The following is a 23,218-nucleotide window of genomic DNA, read 5'->3' as shown; positions in this document are numbered from 1 at the left end:
ATCTATTTTTAGCTGGAGAATACTCCTACTGATTCTGGAGGCTTTGAAAGACTAAGTCTAAAATATGACGAATTCATCTTTTTGTGTTGTAACAAAGCAAATACCTTCTACACAGGACACTGTAAAATTTTATCTGCTGCCCCTCTGCATTTAATGACTGAACAGGAAACACTTCAGCTTTCCTTCATTGTTTCAGAACATTGTGTTCACAAGGAAATAGCCACTCCCCAAACACATGGAAGAGACACAATAGAGAACAGGAAGTGCAACCATTATGAACATTAAAAAGTATTTTCCTATAATGTGATATTAATTTACAACCTGTCTTTCCTCAAAGAGAAATAAAAACTGCTATAAGATTGTCTATTCACATGAATCAATTCTAATTGATGCTACTTACTTTTGGATAACTAAATATTTTATTTTATGGGGTTTTTTTCCCTTTATTTGGTGCTGGGGCTCAAACTCCAGGCCTTAGCCTGCCAGGCAAGCACTCAACTACTGATCAATACCTCCAACCCTACATTTTCCTTTTTGAAACAGAAGTAACCTGTTGCTTGGCTGTCCCTTTAATTGGGAAGTACTCCTACATAAGTCTCCCCATTATTTTTTCCTAAATTATTTTATTTTACTTTTGAATAGCTGTAGTAATTGTACATACTAATGGGTTCAATGTGATATTTTAGCACATGCTCCTAGCATGCAACTGATCAAATCCAACCTCCATTTTTGTACTGTCTCCTTTACACCCCCTTTTCCCCAACCTCTAATAATCACTATTCTACATTCAAGTCAACTTTTTTTAGCTTCCACATATGAAAGAACATGCAGTACTTGTTCTTTTGTGTCTGGCTTATTTCACTTAACACCAAATCCTCCAGTTCATCCATTTTGCTACAAATGACAGGATTTCATTCTCATTTATGGCAAATAATATTCTACTACATGTACACACCACATTTTCTTTATCTACTCGTCTGTTGATAGATGCCCCAGTTGATTCCGTATTTTAGCTATTGTGAACAGTGCCATAAGAAACATGAGTGTGCAGGCATGTCTTTGGTATGCCCATTTCACTTCCTTTGACTATATACTCTGGAGTAGGAGAGCTCGGATTATATGGTAGTTTTTTGAGGAAGTTTTATACTGTTTTCCATAATAGCTGTACTAATTAACATTCCTACAAACAGTACATAAGGGTTCATTTTCTCCCCCCTCACCAGTAATTGCTATTTTTTTTTGAGTTGTTGTTGTTGTTTTAAATAATAGCCAGTCTAACTGGAGTGAGGTGATATCTTGTTGTTGTTTTGATTTGCATTTCCCTGATTGCTAATGATATTGAGCTTTTTTTTTTTAAATTTATTTGTGGCCATTTGTATTTCTCAATTTGGAAAGTATCTGTTCAGATCATATGCCCATTTTTTAATTGGATAACTTTTTCGTTGTTATTAGGTTTTATGAGTGTCTTATATATTCTGGCTATTAATCCTTCATCAAATGAATAGATGACAACTATTTTTCCGGTTCTTTAGGTTGACTCCATTCTGCTGATCATTTCCTTTGCAATACAGAAGTTTTTCATTTGATGTGATCCCATTTGTCTATTTTTGCTTTTGTTTTTTCAAATACGACAGCATATCAAAATCCTCATTCACTATGGTAAAGTTGGATTTATCCTAGGGATACAAGAATGGTTCTACACATGTGAATCAATATACATAATACATCACATCAACAGAACAAAGAAAAAAATCTTATGTTCATCTCAATAGATGCATAAAAAACAGTTGGTGCAATCCAACAGCCCTTCATGATAAAAACTCTGAACAAATTGTATAGGAATATTGTACCTCAATACAATAAAGGCTACCTAGGACAATCCTTGTTACTTTGTTTCAAATAAATTTTATCAAAATAATACACATACATGTACATGTGTAAAAATCATAAATATACAGCTTGATTAATTCCTATAATATAAACAAACCTTTGTAATTGCCACACAAATCAAGAAACAGAACTTTCACTATATAACCACAACCATCTCTGGGCTCCCCATTGCCCCAAAGGTAACCACAATTCTAATACCAGACTTCTAATTCCACAGATAAGTTTTAACACCTCTTGAAATTTGAATAAGTAGAATTACACAGTAGTCATATTTTTATACCTGTCTTTCCCCTTAATGTTATGCTTATGAGTTTAATCTGTGTTGTTATGCATAGCAGTCATTTGTTCTTTATTGTTGCTGCAGAGTATTTCTTTATACGGGCATACTATTATGCATTTATCCATTCCACTGTTGATGGACATTTGAATTGCCCCCAGGTTTGGGCTACTGTGAATATGCTACTATTAAATATTTGTACATGACTTTAGCATATGTATTTATGCATTTCTGCTAGACACATACCTTTTAGTTGAATTCTCAGGCATAAGATAAACAACTCTTCATTTTTTATTATATGCTGTAAAAGAGCTTTCCACAGTGACGGTACCAAAATGAAAATTTCAGTTGCCTCCTATCTTTTCCCACTCTCCATGTTGTCTGTCTTTTAAAAATTACTGAACCTGGTAGGTATGTAGTGGTATGTCACTATGGTTTTAACATTAATTTCCCTAGTGATAAATGATGTGTATTTTTCTTGAGTTTATTATCAATTTAGTACTCTATTTTGTGAATTTCCAAGTTTTACCCTTTTTTCTATTGATTTTCATTTTGATTTTGATTTGTAGAACACATTTATATATCTTCTTACAAATTCTTCTTTATTTCTATGTAATGCAAATGTATTTTCCCATTTTGCAAGCTCACTTCATTCCATTAATGACCTCCTGTGATCAACAGAAGTTCATTGTTTTAATGTAGTCCAATGTATCAATCTTCTCATTTATAGGTGATACTATTTCAGTTCTGATTAAGAATGAAAAATCATATTTTCTATATTATTATTATGTATTTATTCTTTATACCAGAGATTGAACCGAGAGGCACTTAACCACTGAGCTACATCACCAGCACTTTTTAAAAATATTTTTATTTTGAGACAGAGTCTTGCTAAGTTGCTCAGGGCCTTGCTAAGTTGCTGTGGCTGGCTTTGAACGTGAGGTCCTCCTGCCTCAGCCTCCTGAGCTATGATCTTTTTTTCTATTTAATTATCCTGAAACTTCATTGTTTTGGCTTTCTGATTTAAACCAATAACCAATTTTGAGTTTACTATCTAAGGTATAAGGTAGGAGTAAAGTCTTTTTAAAAGAGTTATCCATTGGCTTACTGTCATTCACTAAAAATAACATTTTCTCCACTGTTCTGCATTAACAATATTGTAATAAAGCAAATGCTCATACATGTGAAGATGTTTCTGAATATTATCTTGTTTCATTTTTCCCAGCTGTCTATCCTAGTGTCAATGTCTTGCAATTCTAATTCCTGTCCTGACATCTGCTCCTATAAGTCCTCCAAGTTGGCTTTCTTCAAGATTTCCTTCCTTGGCTATTATGGAGCCTCTACATTTTCATCTACATTTACGAATGTACCTGTCAATTTTTTTTATTTTTTTATTTATTATTATTATTTTTTTAGGGCTGGGGATGTAGCTCAATTGGTAGAGTGCTTGCCTCACATGCACAAGGTCCTGGGTTCAATCCCCAGCACCACAAAAAATAAAAATAAAAAAAATCTATTTTGGTTGGAATTTTACTGACTCTGCAAATAAGATAGAGAATTTTATGTCTTTATTCTGCGTTTTCTCATGCTTGAATGTGACATATTCCTTTGCTTGTTTATGGATAACATTTATATCTTTATAATACTGTGCCTTCCCAAGCTTGAACATGACATATCCACTTATTTATCTATATCATATTTATTTTCTTCAAATAATGTTTTATTGTGTGTGTGTTTACACATGTATGTGCGGAGGTTTTGTGCATTTTGCTTTAGATTTATTTTTAGTAATTTGAATGCTTGCTATTCTAAATAGTATTATGGAAATTTTTTTTTAATAATTTGCCACTAACGTATAGAAATACAAATTGTTTTTGTGTGTTTCTCTAGTATCAAGAAACAGTTGTATTTTCTTATTGATACTAATAGTGTGGCTGTAGACTCTTTTCATTGCATACCATCATGTTGTTTATAATTAATGACAATTTATTCCCCAACCTTGGCATCTTCTTTTCTTCTTGTCTCATTGCACAGGCTAGAATTACTTTGACAATATTGAATAAAGCTTTTGGTGGCAGATTGTCCTTGTCTCATTATCAAACATAAGGTAATTTTGCTGTTTAACATAGTATGAGCTTTGGACTTTTTTAGTAAACAGACTTCATCAGATTAAGAAAGTCCCTTCTATTCCTATTTTGCTAAGAGGTGTTATCACAAACAGTTAAGTTTCATTGAATGCATTTAATTCTTTTATTAAAATATGATTTTTCTCCTCTGTTCTATAAATTTGGTGAGTTAGACCGATTGATTCTTGCATAACCAAACTAAACTTGTATTCTTAGCTGTGTTGTATAGCACCTTTTGTATATCACTGAATTTTGTTTGTTAGCATTTTGTTTAGGATTTTTTTCTGCATCAATGTTCATAAATAAAATTGAATATATTTTTTCTTTTTTGTAATATTCCTATAGGAGCTTGATCTCAACGTTACATTGACCTCAAAAAATAAGCTACCATTTTCTATTCTCTGGAACTGTTCATGTCAGATCCATATCATTCTGTCCTTAAAGGTTTAGATAATTCATTAATGGAGCCATTTGGTCCTGGAATTTTCTTGGAGGATGGCTTTTAAATTAAAAATTAATTAAATTAATGTGGTAACTTAATGTTTCACCTTGACTGAGCCATAGGATACTCAGATATTTAATCAAACGTTGTTTTGGATGTTTCTGCACAAGTGTTTTGGATAAGGGCAACATTTTTTTGTGTGTGTGCCACTTTCGACAATTTAGTTAGGTGAATAGTACAGATTTTAGGAGATTGAGACTTGAAGAGATTGCAACTTGCCTTAGAACACTCAGATGAATATGATGAACATTTAAATTGATAGACTGGCAGACTTCAAATTAGGACCTGCATTTTTTCCTACATTTGTAATTGAACTGAAACATGGCTCTTTCTTTACCTCAAGCCTGCTAGCTTTCAGAATGGAATCCATCATTGGCTCTCCAGTTCTCCAGCTTGCTGCCTCACACCGCAAGTCTTGGGCCTTGCCAGCTCCACCCTCCTCTCTCTATATTTCATATACATATATATATGTAAATAATATATATTGTTATTTCTGTTTCTCTGAAGAACCATAAATAATGCAATTAGATATAGAGATTTTCAGGCACAAATGTTCCTTTACCTACAGCAGGAGTATGTCCTAAAAAACCTACTTTAAGCTAAAAATATCCTAATTGAAAATACATTTAATATACCTAATCCTCTGAACATTGTGGCTTTGCAACGCAGGACGCTGTAGAGTACCCTGCCGGTTGTAGACCTCACAGGCTAAGTGGTAGCTGCTGTTCACCCACACCGCCCAGTATTATGAGAGAAGACCAAACCAAAATCCAGATGTTGAAGAACAGTGACTACTGAGTGCATATCACTTTCACACAATCACAGGGTCAAAAAATTATAAGTCGAACCATTTATAGATTTTTAAAATATGAACTAAAAGGTATAAACAGCTATGAGCTATATTTCCCTTTGAACATAGACAACTGCATTCCACAACTTTAACAAGTTCTATTCTTATTATAATTTGTCTAAAATATGTTCTAATTTTTATTGTGATATACTCTTTGAACAATGGAGTATATGTAAACATACTCTTAAATGTCTAGAAATTGATTTTAAATAGATTTTAGCTCAGTTTCACTGTGGTCAGAGCATATACTTTTATTTCTATTCTTTAAAATTTATGAAGACATGTTTTATGGTCCAGTGTTATTCAATTTGTACGCAATTCAAAAACACTTGGAAATAATGTATATTCTGCAGTTTTGTTGTAGGGTTTCCTACATACATCAATAAGCTCAATTTTCTATCCTCTGTTGTTCAATTTTTCTATATTCTTGTTAACTTTTGTATGCTTCTTTACCCAGTTATTGAAAGAAATGTTATAAAATTTTTCTGATTGTGGATTTGTCTGTTTTTCCTCTTCTGTTAATTTTTGCTTTATAAACTGTAAAGATACAACGATGAGCGCTTATTTGTATACGAATAATTGTGGGTTATGTTGAAATTTCAACTGTGGTTGAATTATCCTTTTTTTCTTTTAGAACTATCTAGAATATATCTTTTATATATTTTGGCCTTGTGTTTTTGTTGGGTATACAAATTATAGTGGATATATCTTCCTGAAGTATTAATCAGGAAGATATCATGAAGTGCCTCCTTTGTCTCCAGTTTCAGTTCTTGTCATAAAGCTAGTTTTGTCTGGTTAACCTTAGGTTCCGCAGCTTTCTTATGGTTACTCTTTCAAGGCCCTCAGGGCTCTGCTATTTGATGACTTCCTTGTACTGTCTTCTGTTTCCATTAATTCTATTAGAAAGTCAGGTAGGAATTTTTGTTGTCCCTTTGAGAATTTTTTTTTTCTCTAACTGCTTTTAAGTTTTCTTCTTTAAACTTGGAATGGAACCACCATTTGACCCATTTATTCTACTCCTCCATATGTACCCAAAGGACATAAAATCAGCATACTACAGTGAGACAGCCACAACAACATTTATAGCAGCTCAACTCACAATAGCTAAACTGGGAACCAACCTAGATGCCTACATGAATGGATAAAGAAAATGTGGCACATATATACAGTGGAATATTGCTCAGCCATAAAGAAAAATGAAACTGGCATTTTCCAGTAAATGAAACTGGAGATCTCATGCTAAGTGAAATAGGCCAATCCCCCAAAACCAAAAGCTGAATATTTTCTCTGATATGCAGATGCTAACACACAATAATCGAGGTGGAAAGATAAGAATAGAAGTTAATTGGATTAGACAAAGAGGAATGGAAGGGAAGAGAGGGGGTATGGGAATAGCAAAGACAGTAGAATGAATCAGACATAATCTTTCATTGTGATTTTTCTGCATAATTCAATTTTTAAAAATATTTTTGAGATTGTTTTGTGGGCTAGCCTGGGGTATATATTTATATACTCTATAAGTACCTGATAAGAATATACATTTTTTTGTTGGGCAGAGTGTTCTACAAATGTCAGTTACATTCTGTTGTTAATGGTGTTTTTGTTTTTTTATTTTCTTCATCTTTTTTTTTGCGGGGGGCGGGGGGGTGTGGCGTCTATCAATTGTTGACAGAAGTGTTGAAAATTCCAACTTCTGCTGATTTGTCTATTTCTTCTTTCAGTTCTGTATTGGTCCATTCTCCACTGCTATGATAAAATACCTAAAGCTGGGAACTTACAAAGGAAAGAGGTATATTTAGCTCATGGTTTTGGAGGCTGAAAGTTTAGGCAGTCCTGTCTGTTCAGCCTGTATCTACTCAGATTTCATGGTGAGGGCATGTATGAGAGGAAGAAATAATATAGTTAGACGGGAAACCAGAGAGTAGGAAGGGACAATTCTTGCTATTTAATAGTAATACTCTCATGAGAAATAACCAGGGTCCCATAGGGGCTATGTTAATCCCTTTCAAGGAAACAGAATTAATGTAGGGAATTAACCTCCTGCATTGTTATTTTTAAAGAAAGGTCTTACAGATAGCATGTAGTTGGGTCACTTTTTAAAAAATATTTTGTTAGTTGTTGATGGACACAATGTCTTTATTTTATTTATTTATTTTTATGTGGTGCTGTGGATTGAACCCAATGCATCACACGCACTAGGCAAGCGCTGTGCCCTGAGCCCCAGCCCCAGCCCCTGGGACATGTTTTTTACTTCACTCTGCCAACTTTTTTCTTTTAATACTTGTACCTATATCATTTATATTTGATGTGATTATTGATCTGATAGATCTTAAATTTGCCTTTGTATTTTTTTTTTTTTGGTTTTATGTTCATTCAATTTTTTCTCTTTTTCTGTCTCCTTGAACATTGTTTAGAATTTTATTTCTTTTTGATCTAAAGTATTTTAAGTGTATCTCTTTGTATACCTTTTCTAAAGGTCACATTATTTGTTGCATTACTGCATCATTTATACTTAATTGACTACACTCAACTGGTGGGCCTTCCTTGTGACCCAAAGTGCCTAGCTGCTCTGCCTTTTATTTTCTACATTTAAGAGTCTTCTTTTATTTGTTTTTTTATATATATTATCTGAGGTTTTTAGTTACTCCTAGCAAAAAAAAAAAAAAAAATTCCCAGAGGCATAAATCCAGTTCTGAGAGTTTTGATAGAAACCTACAGTCATGTAACAAGTACCACATCTAAATTTAGCAGTTTCAACATCCCTCCAATTTTACCCATTCCCCTGTTTGGTCAATCCTTTCTTTTATCTCCACTAATCTGTTTTCTTTCCCTATAGTGTTGCCTTTTTGAGAATGTCATATAAAATAGAATCCCATCATGTGTGTAACCATTTGATACTGGCTCCCTCAACTTATCATAACACATTATCTATGTTGTGTATGTATCAGCAGGCTGCTCCTTTTTACTGCAGAATGGTATTCAGTTGAAGGGATTCACTGCATTTGTTTACCCATTCCCCAGGTAAAGAATATATATTTGGGTTGTTTTCAGTTTGGGATGATTACTAATAAAACCATTATGAATATTCATATACAGGTTTTAGTGTAAACACAAATTTTCATTAAGCTTGGAAAAATAAAAAAGGAATAGTATTACTAGGTCATATTTTAAGTACATACACAACTTTATTTAAAACTGCAAATCTTATTCTCCACCTAAAATAGCTAAACTATTTTCCCCCCACAAGGAATATATGAGAATACTAGCAGCTTCTCATCTTTGTAGCTGGATGCAAAGATTCTTGCAATTATTTGGGTTTGTCTCTTCTTTATCTTTATAACTAGTGTGTTGTAGCATCTCGTGGTTTTAATTTTCATTTCATTGCTGACTGACGATACTGAACATTTTCATGTGCCACTTGTCATCTGTATTATTCTTGGTGAATTGTCCTTTCAAATCCTTTGCCCATTTAAAAAAATTAGGTTGTTTGTTTTCTTATTATTGAGTTTCATGTTTTTATATATATATTTTGGATACAAATCATCTATCATAAATATGACTTGCACATTTTCTTATGGTCTGTAGCTTACATTGTCATTCTTTTAATAAAGTCTTTCAGGAAACAGAAGGTCTCATTTTTAAGGAAGTCCAATAGAACAATTTGTTCTTTGATGGATTGCACTTTTGGTGTAATATTTTTTAAAATAGTTGCCTAATACAAGTTCACAAATATTTTTTCTACATTTTTTCTCTTCTAATTTTTTTTCAATGCCAAACACCATTTTTGAAAAAGTGTAGAGATAATGTCAGGGTCTGGATGATGTCACCTTCCTCCTAGAGAGAAAAGACTTCAGCTTCTGTCAGTCAATTAGGTTAGAAGCAGATCACTGTAATCTAATTGGGGACTGAGATGACTCAAATCTTGGTACCAGTCTTTGTGAGAGCTGTTTTCTTTCTTGCTTACCCTAAGGTTTGAGTCACTGGGGGGAAGGGGTGCATGGAAACCGGGGGTTTTCGACCAGTTCTCCTCTTTGGTGGGTCTTTTACCTCAGTTTTTGTCTCACCAGTCCTGTGAGCCTGCCAAAAGCTCTGCTTAGCTTCTCTTCATTTCAGCCACTACTTATAAATCAGCAAAAGGCTCAGGAGAGACGTTGAGCTAAATGTCAGGTTCTTTCTGTGCTTCCCTTCTGTTCAGCATCATAGTCCCTCAAGCACAGAGCAGCAGCTCTTGGATGCCTTCAAACAGTTTTTTTTTTTAATCCAGCTTTTATAATTTTATTCAATGTGAGGGCTGGTCTGATACAAGCTAGTCAGATATAACCAGAAGCAGAACTCCTCCCCATCAATTTTTCACACTGACTATTCGGGAGGCATATTATTATCTCGGTGTCCCAGAGACTAATTTTCCTTCAGAGCGATTAAGCATATACAGAGAAGTGAGACACTATAAACCTGTAGGTGCACATAGATGTGGGAAATGACTTCATTTCCCCGTGGAAGCTCAGGAAAAGAGTATGTTTCTCTCACTCGTATATTTCTGAGAGAATGTGTTTTACCACTTTAGAATTGAGAGGCTGATATTTAGCCACCTGCACCAGCTTAATGTAACAACTTTTTTCACCCAGGTAGCATCAGAAATCTAATTACTTTCTCCTTCAGTTATTTTATGTGTTTATTCCCCCACTCTCTAGCCCCTTCTAAAAGGTTACTGCTAGCAAACAAGTCTGTCAGGTAATATCTAGCATTCTATCCCAAACTTAATAGTGTGGTTCCCTAGGATGATCCAGGATGAAGGAATTTGTCTTCAAAGTGTCAGATGAGAGAGATAAAGTTTCCTCAGTCAACATTAAATCTTTGATAGCAGCTCAAAAATAATTGAGGTAAGAAATACCAGATATGCACCAGCTTTCAAAACTGAAAGTAAAATCCTTCTAATGGAGATGCTGTGCAGTTGTCAGGGCTGCACTGCTGGTGGGACCAGGTCCCTTGGGAATAAAAGTAAAGTGAGTGATGGGCAGTTTTATACTAGATGTAGAAATAGAAAAAAAGAAAGTAGAAAGTGGAAATTGGTAAAGATAAAGGAATGTGTAGGCCATAAGAAGCAATGAGAGATTCCGTTTTGGAATGAGCTTCTTGACTAGGAGAAATGGCTGAGACAAATACCCAAAGTGTGGACATTCTGAGCCTTCTAAACTGAACATCTTTACAATCTGAGTAGCAGATAGTGTGTATTTGCTCCTCATAGAGTATAAGATCTTTGGGATCAATTGACCGAAGAAGAGAGTTAGAATTCCAGCTTTGCTGTTAATTCATGGAATGCCCTTGGAAAGGTCATTTATTTTTTCTCTAGACTTACACATGATGGCAAATTTTTAATGAGTCATCTTTTATGTTTTTTTAAAATTTGGAGTATCACCCAATTTTAAATATTCATTCAAGTATTGGGCACCTCTAATATACTTCCCTGAACATTTTTGCATTCAATAAAATGCACTGTGAGGGGCTGGGGATATAGCTCAGTTGGTAGAGTGCTTGCCTAGCATGAACAAGGTCCTGTGTTCAATCCCCAGAACCACCACAAAACAAAACAAAAAAAAAACTGTGATAGGATTTATACAGTTTGGGGTTTTTTTGGTTTAGAAATGTGGCTTGTGCATTATATATTTATATTTTTCCTTTACCTTCAGTCATTTAATATGTACAAAACAAATTGTAAACACAAATACGTACAATTTTCAGAGAACCTGATCCCTAAACCTAATTATGTATGGAAGTCATTACTTCAGACTCAGACTGAGCTAAATTTTGTGGATAATTTTACCCCCTGTGTAGTCATTTTGGATGAGTGGCATATTTACCTCTCTCAGAAAGAAAAGAGACTTTGTCACCAAATATTTATCTAAAAACTAAAATGTTTTATCAGCAGCTTTAAAATACCCAGTGTTAACTCCATGCAGTACCTAATGCTGTCTTAACATTTTCCATTAGTATATTCTAGTTTGAAAACAAAAATCCAAACACGGAGATTATAATTTAGGAACAATATACAAAATTTATTCTAGAAAACTTCATGCTGCTTTCAGAAGTGGTATGTTGGTTTAGTTAAAAAATAGTCTACTCTCTCACTTAAAAAACATTTGAAGCCAGATGTGGTGGTTCATGCCTATAATCCCAGAGGCTCAGGAGGCTGAGGCAAGAGGATTTCAAGTTCAAAGCCAGCCTCAGCAACTTAACGAGGCCCTAAGGAACTCAGTGAGACCGTGTCTCTAAATAAAATACAAAAAAAAAAAAAAGTGGGGGGGGTGGCTGGGGATGTGACTCACTGGTTAAGTGTCTCTGGGTTCAATCCCTAGTACTGAAAAAACAAAAAACATTTGATACCAATGTACCTGCCTGCAATTATCACAACCACTATTTAGAGGCAGCTGGAATCTTTGAAGACAGCATAGGCTGACCCTATCATCATACAGGTAAAAAAACAAACAAAGGGACACTGTCATATTCTGGTTTTCTGTTAATTGCTCTTAAAGTCTAACAAGTTTATCAAATATCTATTTCCATGTAATCGATTGTAACAGATGATTAGAGGAAGTTACAGAACAAAGAAAAACATGGTTCCCACTCTCAGAATTCAAAGCTGCAGGACAATGGAGTCTGTGTCTGTCTTGTCCATTACTTAGCTTAGTTCTTGGTGCATGACGAATGCTCCATCAGAGCCCAATCTGAGCTATACTCACTGTCCCTTCATTTGAATCATCACTTTTTAAGCACATATCTTGTTTAAGATGCAAGCACTTGCCTATAGGAACCATTTTATTTCATGAACACTATACTGGTAACAGAAGCTGTCCCCTTTCCTGACTGACATTGGATAAGGGACCTAGAGTTCTCCACGGAGAGCCCGAGGAAGCTTGGCTGATGAGTGTGGTAAATGAGTTTTTAGGAGCTAAGTTGGTAAATTGTTCAGGTGCACAAGTATAAAGATTAGCTAATTAGAATAAGAGTCTGGGAAGGGAAGAAGATGCTAGCTAATGTGTATTGGGCATAATTATGTGGCAAGCATTTTACCTACTCTAACTCATAATCCTCATAACAATCAGGTGAATTAAAAGAAAAAAAAAAAGAACACTATTATCCCCTTCAAAGTGGAGAGCTTAGAGACTGAAAGTGTTAAGCGTTCTGTCCACGGTTGCACAACTTCTGTAAACAGCAAAGTTAGGGCCAGAACTTGCCTTCCTACCTCACTATTCCAAATGCTGGGTCAGGACAACTGACAGAGCAGAGTTAGAAGCAGATGTGGCGTGGACTGTGGTACAATGAATAGGGAACACACGATGTGCTCTTTCCCTGGGACAGGCAGGACCAGAAAAGGAAGCAAGCAGCTAGATGACTAAGACCACAATGACTCCTAAGCCTTGGCTCAGAGTAGAGAAGTTACAAAGCCGTGAACAGGCACATGGCCAAAGCCAAAGGCTGCGGCTAGGATTCCTGCCAGACAGAACAACTGGACTCGCTGGGCCCCTTGAAGGCTGCAGACTGTTTCTGAAAAAGGCAGTTGAGTTCATCTTGGGCAGGCCCTCATGGAGGGAAGCCCAGTAAACAGAGCTGAACTTGAAGGGCCCAGTGAAATCATAGTTGAAAGCACTGCCCAGATCTGTAACAGCTTTTACCACTTGGACCGTGTGTGAGCAGAAGAGGTGAAGTGGGAATTTAGTGATTTTTTGCTGCAAGTTTTTAGAATAACATTGTTTTTATGTTGTATACTCCAAGTAATTTCCATATAGCCTTGAAGGTGGAGAGTGAGTCTTCAATAAGTCTCATTGCCTTATTTTGGTGCTTTTCTTACAGTAAAGGTTTAATAAATGTAGAATGATTGAATAGTTCTATTATATCTTGCATATATTAGAATTTTAATTATCAACCAAAATCAAACTCGGAATCTATAACTTTGTTCAGCCTGGTTCCTATCTTTCCTTCCATCTTGAACAGTGATCTGAAGCTCAGTTCACATTTAATATTTGTTCAGTGGATGGATGGGTGCCCAATCTAGCTGCATTTGTGATATTCGCTATTCATGGTGAGCATGATGAGAGTGATTTTCAGTTCCTTGCCTTATTTGTCACATTGTACATAGGTACAACTTTACAATAAACAGGAGCCTTCTCTGGATGTTAGAATAACAAACTGAATTTGAGATGTCTGGAGGCTTACAAAAGCATTTCTTTTTATCTGTTTAGTGACCAGAGTCCTCGTTTTGTTTAAGATAAGTTTTATATATGTATGTGTATATATATATGAACATATCTCAAAGCAAATTTAATTTATGAAAAGCTACAACTTATGAGATGGCTACTGTCATACTACAAGCTCCTTTGAAAAGCAGAATTCATCAGGGAACTACAGCAAGCACAGCCCCAGTAGCTCTCGTAGCCCTTCCATAACTGAATGCAGAAATCCATCATCTAGTTTTTTCACTTTCCTTCTGAATAAAACTGATTTGCCTTATTTTGAAGCATGTAGTAGAAATTGAACAAGGTTAGCAAATATCTTCCATTAAAATGTAATGCTTTAAAATATTAGTGTTCATGTAAATGTTCTCTTTGGTGCCACCATCTTTTCTCATTTCAGTCTTAACGTGTAGTTCTCAGGTTCACTCATTAGAGAATGAACTCAATAAACAACAGGAAAGGGGATTTTGCTCTGAGAGACTGTAGCAACAATTTCCTTGATAAATGAACTGAATATTTTTTATTTCATTGATGTCTTAACTAACAAATTATGTAAAATCTTTCTTCTGGCAAGTTATTGAGAATCTAAATGATATAAATGCTTATAAGACTTTCTAAATCTAATGTAAATTCATGATATAGTGAGTAATGACGACTCAAATTAGTTTTACAAATATAACCTATGGTCAGAATTGCCAAAGTTTGCTCTAAATTTACCAACACACAAAGGCAATGTGTTGTCTCAATGTGATGCATGAAAACTATTATAAAGTCATCCTCCACCCCAGAAATATTTTATGGTATAGTACTGAACCTTATACAAATAATTTCAGTTATTTTCTTTTTAAAAAAATATCTACGAAAAGAAATCAATTAAAGGCAGATTCCATTATGCAGCACTAAAACACAATGTTAAAAAGCCTGACAAACTAAAATTAAAAAGAAAGCAGTATTACAAACATATAAAATGTAGCTTTCACTTGGGACAATTTAGTAACTGAGATTAGCAATATTAGAGACCATAAAATGGATACAGCCTAATTTTTCTTACCAAAGAGTGTTGATTGGGAGTAATCCCATGAGTGATGAATCTTGAGGCAGTTAGGCAGTTATCATCCCTAGAGTTGAAGCTTCTCTTATCTGTATATTGCTTTTTTATTTATTCATCAAACATATTTCAGCATCATGCAATTTCATGCAATGAAGGAGTGGTGAACAGGCAGGTGGGGACTTCACCTCAGGTAGCTCACTGTTAGGGGCCCACTGAGACAGATCAACCTCTGCAACCCATAGCAGCAAGACTGCCTGAAAAGATTTGCAGCACAAACCACAACAGTCCTGAGTCAGCTCACAAGGAATGATTATACTCGTGTTACAGATAAGAGAAGCACAGGGATGCTCCCAAAGTTATACAACGATCAACAATGAGACGAGAACATGTTTTTTTTTTTTTTCTGGGCTTCTAGACTTGGCTAAAACCCTCTCTGACCCTAGAGTTTGAGTTTAAACTTGAATGGAGACACCAGTGTCACAGACATGATAGTTGAGAAAAGGTTCTGGAGATCAGGTGAAATGAAGACTTAGGTCTTAGAGCCATGAAGTGATCATGACATTTGTGGGTATGAAAAGCAAATGCTAACAAGATGAGCCAATGCTACCTGACAAGAATAAAAATAGCACTTACTACATGCCTGGTACTCTTGTAAGCATTTTGCATACATTAATTTCTCTTTTTAAAAAAATCCTATGAAATAGCTTTAATCCCTAATTTATAGGTGAGGAAACACAGAGAAATTAAATAACTTGCCTAAGATCACACAGCTAGCAAAGTGGCCATGGGTAGATTTGGAAATAGAAAATTTGACCTCAAAGTCTATGTCTTTAACTGTGCTACACTACCTCTCCTAAAAATGAGAGCGATGTTTGCTTGCATTCAGTGGTCTTTTTCTTCAACGATTATAGCATACAAAATGACAATAACCATTGCTCTCTATATACTTTACAGTAAGTGGGTAAATCTACTTTATTCTCTTCTTGTCCCTTGGAAAGCCCACTGCCCTAACTGGAATAGGGAGGAGATTTTTCCTATATTCTTTTCACTTACTTCTAGCTATGTCCTAACTGCATATTTCTTTGTATTCCTCTCCAAGCATTAGCCTTTGTGACCTTCAAATCGATACTGTCTTTTCCAGAGGGGAGCTCAGAAAATCAAAGAGGTAGACAAGTATGTGACTGTCACTGTCTATTAAAAATGTCATGACTCTAGTGGTATTAAGGCCACACAAAATGGAATTTGCCTGTGTTGAGGAAAAGGCTTTGCTCTAAAATAAGAGAGAGAAAATTATTTTGATTATTAAGAAATGGAATTTATAAAATCATGTTACCAATAAGTGCAAGAGCAGACTAGCTGCAGGCATCAGCAGTTAAGAACCATTGTGTTTGGATTTACTCATTTGCCAGATGTGGATACTGGACTATCTTGGCAGCAGCCATCAAATCTTATGGTCCAAGAGTCAGGGAGAAGTGGCTTGCATAGGGAAAATCAAGGTCTCTTTAAGAAATCAAATAAAATAAGAATGGATGGGGCAGATACAAACCAAACACAAGCAAATACAAGAGCCCAGCCTCTACTTCTCAGTTTGAGAAACCGAGGCAGATTTCCCTTGCAGGGTCACATTTTGGGTAGTTACGGATCAAGCCAATGATTTTCTCTGCATGAACTAGACAGTGTACAGGAGAGGAGAGAATTCATGTTTCTGAGCATTCTGGTACCTAGTGGGATGGGTGGGGATCACTCACCTCTAGAATTCCTTCAGACTTTACCACAATTTTCTTTGAAAGTTGCCACATGAGACTGTTTCCTCACTCATTGTGAATCACTGAATTGATACTTAGATTTCCTTACTCATGTTCAGGAAAATTCAGCCAACCATTTGTTTTTTGTTTTTGTTTTTGGTGGTTTTTTTTTAAGAATATTTGATCAATTAATAATGAATGGGAAAATAATTGCATTTTAATTTTCTTATTGTTCCTGACATCAAGTCTCCAAACATTGCATCTAGATGGAAATTAAGCCAATACCATAGGATTTGGTGACCAAGAAATCTGTTTTTTTTTTTTTAACCTTCACAAGATTTCACACACCTGTGTCTTCATGTTTTAGCCACTACAACTGTGTGTCCGACTTGATTAATCACAAAATCCAAATGTTAGTATTGGAAGAAGACTTAGAGAAATTATAGATGAGAGGTCATAGGCCCTAAAAACTAGAAATATAAGTTGGGTCCATTCATATTAAGGAGGAAATTCAATGTAAACAAACAAGTCTGAGCATCTAGTGAGAGACTAGGTGGACTGCAGTGGTAAAGGGTGACATCACCTCTTAGGTAGTTTTTGAACCCCTTTCCCTTAGGAAAAGTGGGTTTCTCACCAAACACTAGGCTTTTATTAACTCAGAACCTTTTCCTCAATCATGGGTGAATTGAACAGTCATGCTACCCCACCTGCTGGAGCTTCATATCTAGGGAGAATAACATAATTGTTGTGGACAGAAGTCAACAAATAGGACACATGTATGGTCTCTTATCCATCCTCACAGCCTATGGACTCTGTGGGCTGAACTAGCACAAGGCAGATTGTCTTCTCCACAGAAACCCTGGGCTTGGTGTCCCTCCTTCTTATGCAAACTCATTATTCTAACAACTTGGGCTAACCCTAACACAAAGGGAACATTCTTACAAAGCTTTCAGTATAAATTAAACACAGTGACAATTGCTTGTGACATCTGGGCAGTCTAGGCTGTCTATCAATGTCCTAAGTTGCTCTTAAGCCATATCCACTTCTTATGGAATTATGTGACAGATCAATCCTACAAAGGATGACTTAGATGCATACTTATGAACCTTGAACTATTCATATTTCTTCTGGGTGTGATGGGGCATGCCAGTAATCCCAGCAACTTGGAAGACTGAGGCAGGAGGATCACAAGTTTGGTGTCAGCTTCAGCAATTTAGGGAGAATCTCAACAACTTAGTGAGAACCTTTGCAATATAGGAGGTGAAAGTCATTTGTAGGATTGCTTTTGCTACACTATTATTTGTTCTGCCTTTGGTCTTAAAATAAGAGGCAAAACAGGGACTTTTAAAGAGAAAGTAGCCTTCAAAACTTCATTCCTACGTTCTTACTATTTTGACTGATGACATAGCTGTTAATAAGATTAGTGCCTTCCCTTCTGCTCATTTTTCCAACAGAATTAGTTGCTGCTTTTACACCCTCTGCTGCTAATTTTGCTGGCAAATCTCTTGAGGATTCTAGCCTAATTTTCTGCTACTAGAAGCAGAACTGCTGTTGTAGTAGGTCACCTAACATTATTTAATTCCTTTAGGGAATCTCAAGAAATGAAACCTATAGGAGTAATTCAGATACTAACATCAAATACAAATCAAGGACCAATATTTCAGACAAGGAAATTGATTACTTTGAAGTAGATAATCCCTATTTCCTATAATCCTTATGTATACAATGTATGTCTCATTCTACTACTAATAATTTATATATTGTAATGTATTACATTATACTATATTATATATTTAAATATGACTGAGCACTGTGTCTAGCACATTGAAAATAAATTTTAATGTTTTAAAAAGAAGAACTTTTTTCTTTTTATTTTGGTACTGGGGATTGAACCCAGTGGTGCTTTACCACTTAGCTACATACCCAGTCCTTTTTATATTTTGAGATAGAGCATTGATAAATTGCTAAGGTTCTTGCTAAGTTGCTGAGATTCTCCCTAAATTGCTGAAGCTGACACCAAACTTGTGATCCTTCTGCCTCAGCCTCCTAAATTGCTGGGATTACAGGCATGCCCCATCACACCCAGCAGAAATAAGAAAAATTCAAGCTTCATTAGTATGCATCTAAGTCATCCTTTGCCCACTGGGGCCTTGAAATATGTTGCTTAAAGTTTATACAGGCAACTTGTAACTTATTCTCTCCTGTTGATTCCTTTTCTTCATTTCTTATACTATGGAAACATCATCTAGAAGAATAGGAAAAAAGACAAAAGTGATACCGTCAAATTCCTCCAGACTGGCACTATCAATGGGATGAGAGTTGTCTTAGAAAGTGTCTATCTTGCAAGGTATAATGAAACCTGGGGACAGGCAGAGCCCAGGTATATCCTAAATCAATAATGGGGATGCTCCATTTGGTATTCATTTTATCCATAACTCAACATGGTGTTATGGGAATGGTCCCAGGAATGAGGCTCAGAATTAAGCACCAAGAACCATTCCTATGAGGAGGAGAAATTTAAACTTTATCAGAGAATATCCGTCAAAAATGGGAGGAAACCGGCTCAGATGGGCAATGGAAGCAGTCATGGGACCTCTATGTCAAATTTAGATCAATGTAGCTTATCTTTCTGGAGGTGAAAGCCAATAGACAGTACAGTGGATTTTTACCCCAGGGTGTTATAGGAACAAGTCAGTTTCTGGGATAGATCATTGATTAAGAAACATTTGTGATATTAACAAAACAGAATTTTTTATTCCCCTAAAGACACACACACACAGGCAAACACACACATATACCACAATTAACTCCACTGGCGAAGCATGGAGCCACAGCTCATTTATAATGAATGATGTGAAGATTGTGACATCAGAATCATTAACAGGAAGTTCAACAAGTGATACTGCAACTCATAAATCAGCACTACCAGATGCCACAGAAAGATTTGTAATTGGTATAATAGGCTAGAATTGAGAGCACTGTACTTTAACTACCCTACAAATGTATTTGTGAAACATTGTAATTGCTGGAAGCAACAATTAATGTTGACTAGCTGGAAAGTTTTGTTTAATTTGTAATTATTTATAATTGCAAATCATGTAGAAAGATACTGCAAGTTTAAGTGGGCACTACAGAAAGTAATATTAGTAATAGCATAAGCTGGGATACTCACTAGGGAGTAAGGAATGGAGATGCAGGAGAACACGTAGGTCTTGGTTGAGTGTCAGTGGTGTTCACAGAGCAGTCTCCAGCTAGCACATTTTGAGAACACTTTTCTGATACTGTTTGCCACATGTTTCTCCTGCATGTTTCAATCACAATTCATGATTTACAGTGTTTCAAGATCAACTACAACCTAATATATTTTCTGATAATAATCAATACATCCCAGACATTGGCAATGATTTATCTTTTTCCCTTAATAAATTAGAGAAGTTTCAAGACTATCCTGAGCCTAATTCAGTACTTCTCACTAAAATTCCATATGCTTTCTTGAGTGATGAGAAAAGATGCTTGAAGAATAAGTTTTAAGCAAGGTAAAGATAAAGAAAGGGAGAAGGAGGGGGAAGGAAGAAGGGAGAAGATCATTTCCCCAATGTTCCACATTTAAGTGTCATTTCAGTGGGTCATGGGATGCCCAGAAATCTGGTTGAACATGGTTTTTGGATGTGCCTGTGAGCCTTTCTGGAAAAGGCTAACATCTGAACTGATGAACTGAGTAAAACATATCTGACAGATGTTTTTCCATTCTCCCCTGCAGCCAGGGCACAGACAAATACGGGATTGACTAATCTGATGGACCTGTCCCAGAGTGATTCAGAGCTGGTAATGTGAAAAACCAGGAACTGCCAAAGATTCTATATTGGCAAGGCCCCATCCAGGCCCACAGGCCCCATGGTCTGGTGGAATTGTCCTGGCTCCCTGATCATTCTGAGCTTAATTTGGAACTTTCTTTTCCTGATTATGTGGCTTCCACGCCTGGTTCTCAAGTTTTCCTGGAGATTTTATGATCTACTCAATACCTTTTAATCAAATACTTTTCAGTTCAAATCAACCAGTTAGTTTCTGTTGCTTGTGATCACAAACCTTGTCTGAGACAATGGACTTAGGAAACAGTCCTGTGTTATTTTTAAAAACAATGATAGAAGATGAATTCTTATGGTGGAGGACAATTAAGAAATAGGGAATAACTGATCTACTGAGTATTGTTAGTAACTGGCACTGTGGTTTAGGGGTTATTATTATTCCAACTTCACAGATGGAAAAGGAAAAAAAAAAACAACAAGATTCAGAAAGGTGTTGCTCAAAGTCAGCGAGCATGAGTCAGAATTCAAATTCAGCTGTAATTCTTTGGCCTATACTAAAGGAAATGAGGCTAAATAGCATTGGCAACTTAAATTAAAAGATTCAGATTTAAATGAAGAGTTACACCAGGTGATCAGGACCTCAGGCTTATGGTTTTAACAAGTCCTTAGAGCAAATGTGGCTGTACGTAATCCATGGCAGGTAAAAAGAAGAGGTTCCCAAACTGGTTTAGTAATTGCACACAAAAGATGAATTGCCCTTTTGTGATTGCCTCACAAACTGAAGGTTAGTTACTCTTTATTATTTTATTTTTCATATATATTATATGTGTATGGGGTACCATGTAATGATGACTATAATAAATAAAAATTCATTATACATTTTAATATTATTAAAGGAGCAGATTTTAGAGAGTTATTGCCACACACACACACACACACACAAACTGAAGGTAATTAAGAACGGTTTGCTCAGAGAGACAGAGGAAGTGTTAAGGAGGTAATTAACCCCTGCACAGAGTCAACCAGCTGGGAATTAGCTAGTTTGATTGTCCCCAGCTGTAAAAAGTGCCTGGGGGCACTTGTAGATGTCAAAAGGGATTGGTTATAAACTTGTAATAGAAAGATTAGGAAAAAAGAATATTCATTTGGAACTTAAAAATTGATTTTCCTCTTAATTGTCCTAAATATGAGATTAGTCACTTTGAGGTTAAAAAGAAAAAAAAACTAGACAAAGAAATATGCACTGTTTATAAATGAAGAATTAAATTTGTACAAAAGTAAGGTATAAATATTGCACCCCTGCTGGCCTCCTGAGTTGAAGCCTGCATGGAGGAATGTAGGGCTGAAGCAGCTCTCAGACAGTGAGTTTTAAGAGTCAGACAGCCCTCTGTGTCCACATTTTCTGGGGATGTGGATTTAACCAACCATATAGGGAAAATAGCAAAAATAAAATTATGTCTGAACCGAAGGTGTACAGACTTTTTTCTTGTCATTATTCCCTAAGCAATACAGTGTAATAATTATTTGCATAGCATTTGCATTGTATTAGACATTATAAGTAATTTAGAGATGATTTAAAGTATATAGGGCAGTGCGCATGGGTCATATGCAAATACTATATATCATTTTATATAAGCATCTGCATTTTTTAAAATTTAAATTAAAATTTCTCTTTAACTGATACATAAAACCATAAAACCTTACATATTAATGAAATAACATGGTATTTCAATACACATATAAATTGTGTAATGGTTAAACATATTAATCTCCTTGAACATTTATCATCTCTTTATGGTGAGATCTTTCACAGTAGCTTTTGAAATACATATCTCATTATTGTTATTTATAGTCACCCTATATGCAATAACACACCAGAATTTCTTGGTCCTATCTAACTTCAACTTAGTACCCACTGATCAATCTATCCTACCCCCTTATTCTCCCTATCCGATGTGAACCATCATTCTACTGTCAACTTCTATGAGACCAACATTTTATTTTTTTATTTGTTTTACTTAGTTACACCTGACAGTACAAAGGTCTTGACACATCATACATTTGAATCAGATGGGATATAATTTCACATTTTTCTGAGTGTACAGGTTGCAGAATTACATTGGTCATGCAGTCACATATATACCCACAGCAACATTTTAAATTCCACATATAAGTGAGATGGTGTAGAATTTGCCATCCTATGCCTGGCTTATTGCATTTAGCAAAATAATCTTTAGTTTCATCCATACTGTTGCACATGACAAGATTTCATCTTTTTAATGGCTGAATAGTATTCAGCCTCTCCTGCATTTTCTTGATCCAATTCTTGATCAATCATTAATTGATTGACACTTAGGCTGTTTCCATTTGTTGACTATTGTGACTAATGCTGAAGTAAATGTAGGAGTGCAAGCCAGGCTCAGTGACACATGCCTGTGATCCCAGTGGCTCAGGAGGTTGAGACAAGAGGATCATGAGTTCAAAGCCAGCCTCAGCCAACATAGAGACCCTATCTCTAAATAAAATACAAAGTACAGCTAGGGATGTGGCTCAGTGGCTGAATGCCGTTGAGTTCAATCCCTGGTACTGCATCCCCCACCCCAAATGTGGAAGTACATCTGTCTCTTGGACAGACTGATTTCATTTTTTTAAATTAATCTTCAGATTGGTAGTTCTATTTTTAATTTTCTGAGAATCCTCCATATTGTTTTTCATAACATCTGAACTGATTTACATTCTCACC

At 35.6% G+C, this 23,218-nt stretch overlaps 1 non-coding gene across 1 annotated transcript; it reads left to right on the top strand.

The window, feature by feature from the left end:
• The first annotated feature begins 3,586 nt into the window (after positions 1-3,586).
• Positions 3,587-3,660, top strand: Trnav-cac (transfer RNA valine (anticodon CAC)). Its single transcript has one exon. It is a non-coding gene; the product is annotated as a tRNA-Val (tRNA).
• Positions 3,661-23,218: the final 19,558 nt, after the last annotated feature.

Source organism: Urocitellus parryii, chromosome 1 (genome assembly GCF_045843805.1).
Source record: "Urocitellus parryii isolate mUroPar1 chromosome 1, mUroPar1.hap1, whole genome shotgun sequence".
NCBI lineage: Eukaryota > Metazoa > Chordata > Mammalia > Rodentia > Sciuridae > Urocitellus > Urocitellus parryii.
This window is presented reverse-complemented; position numbering and strand designations above follow the sequence as displayed.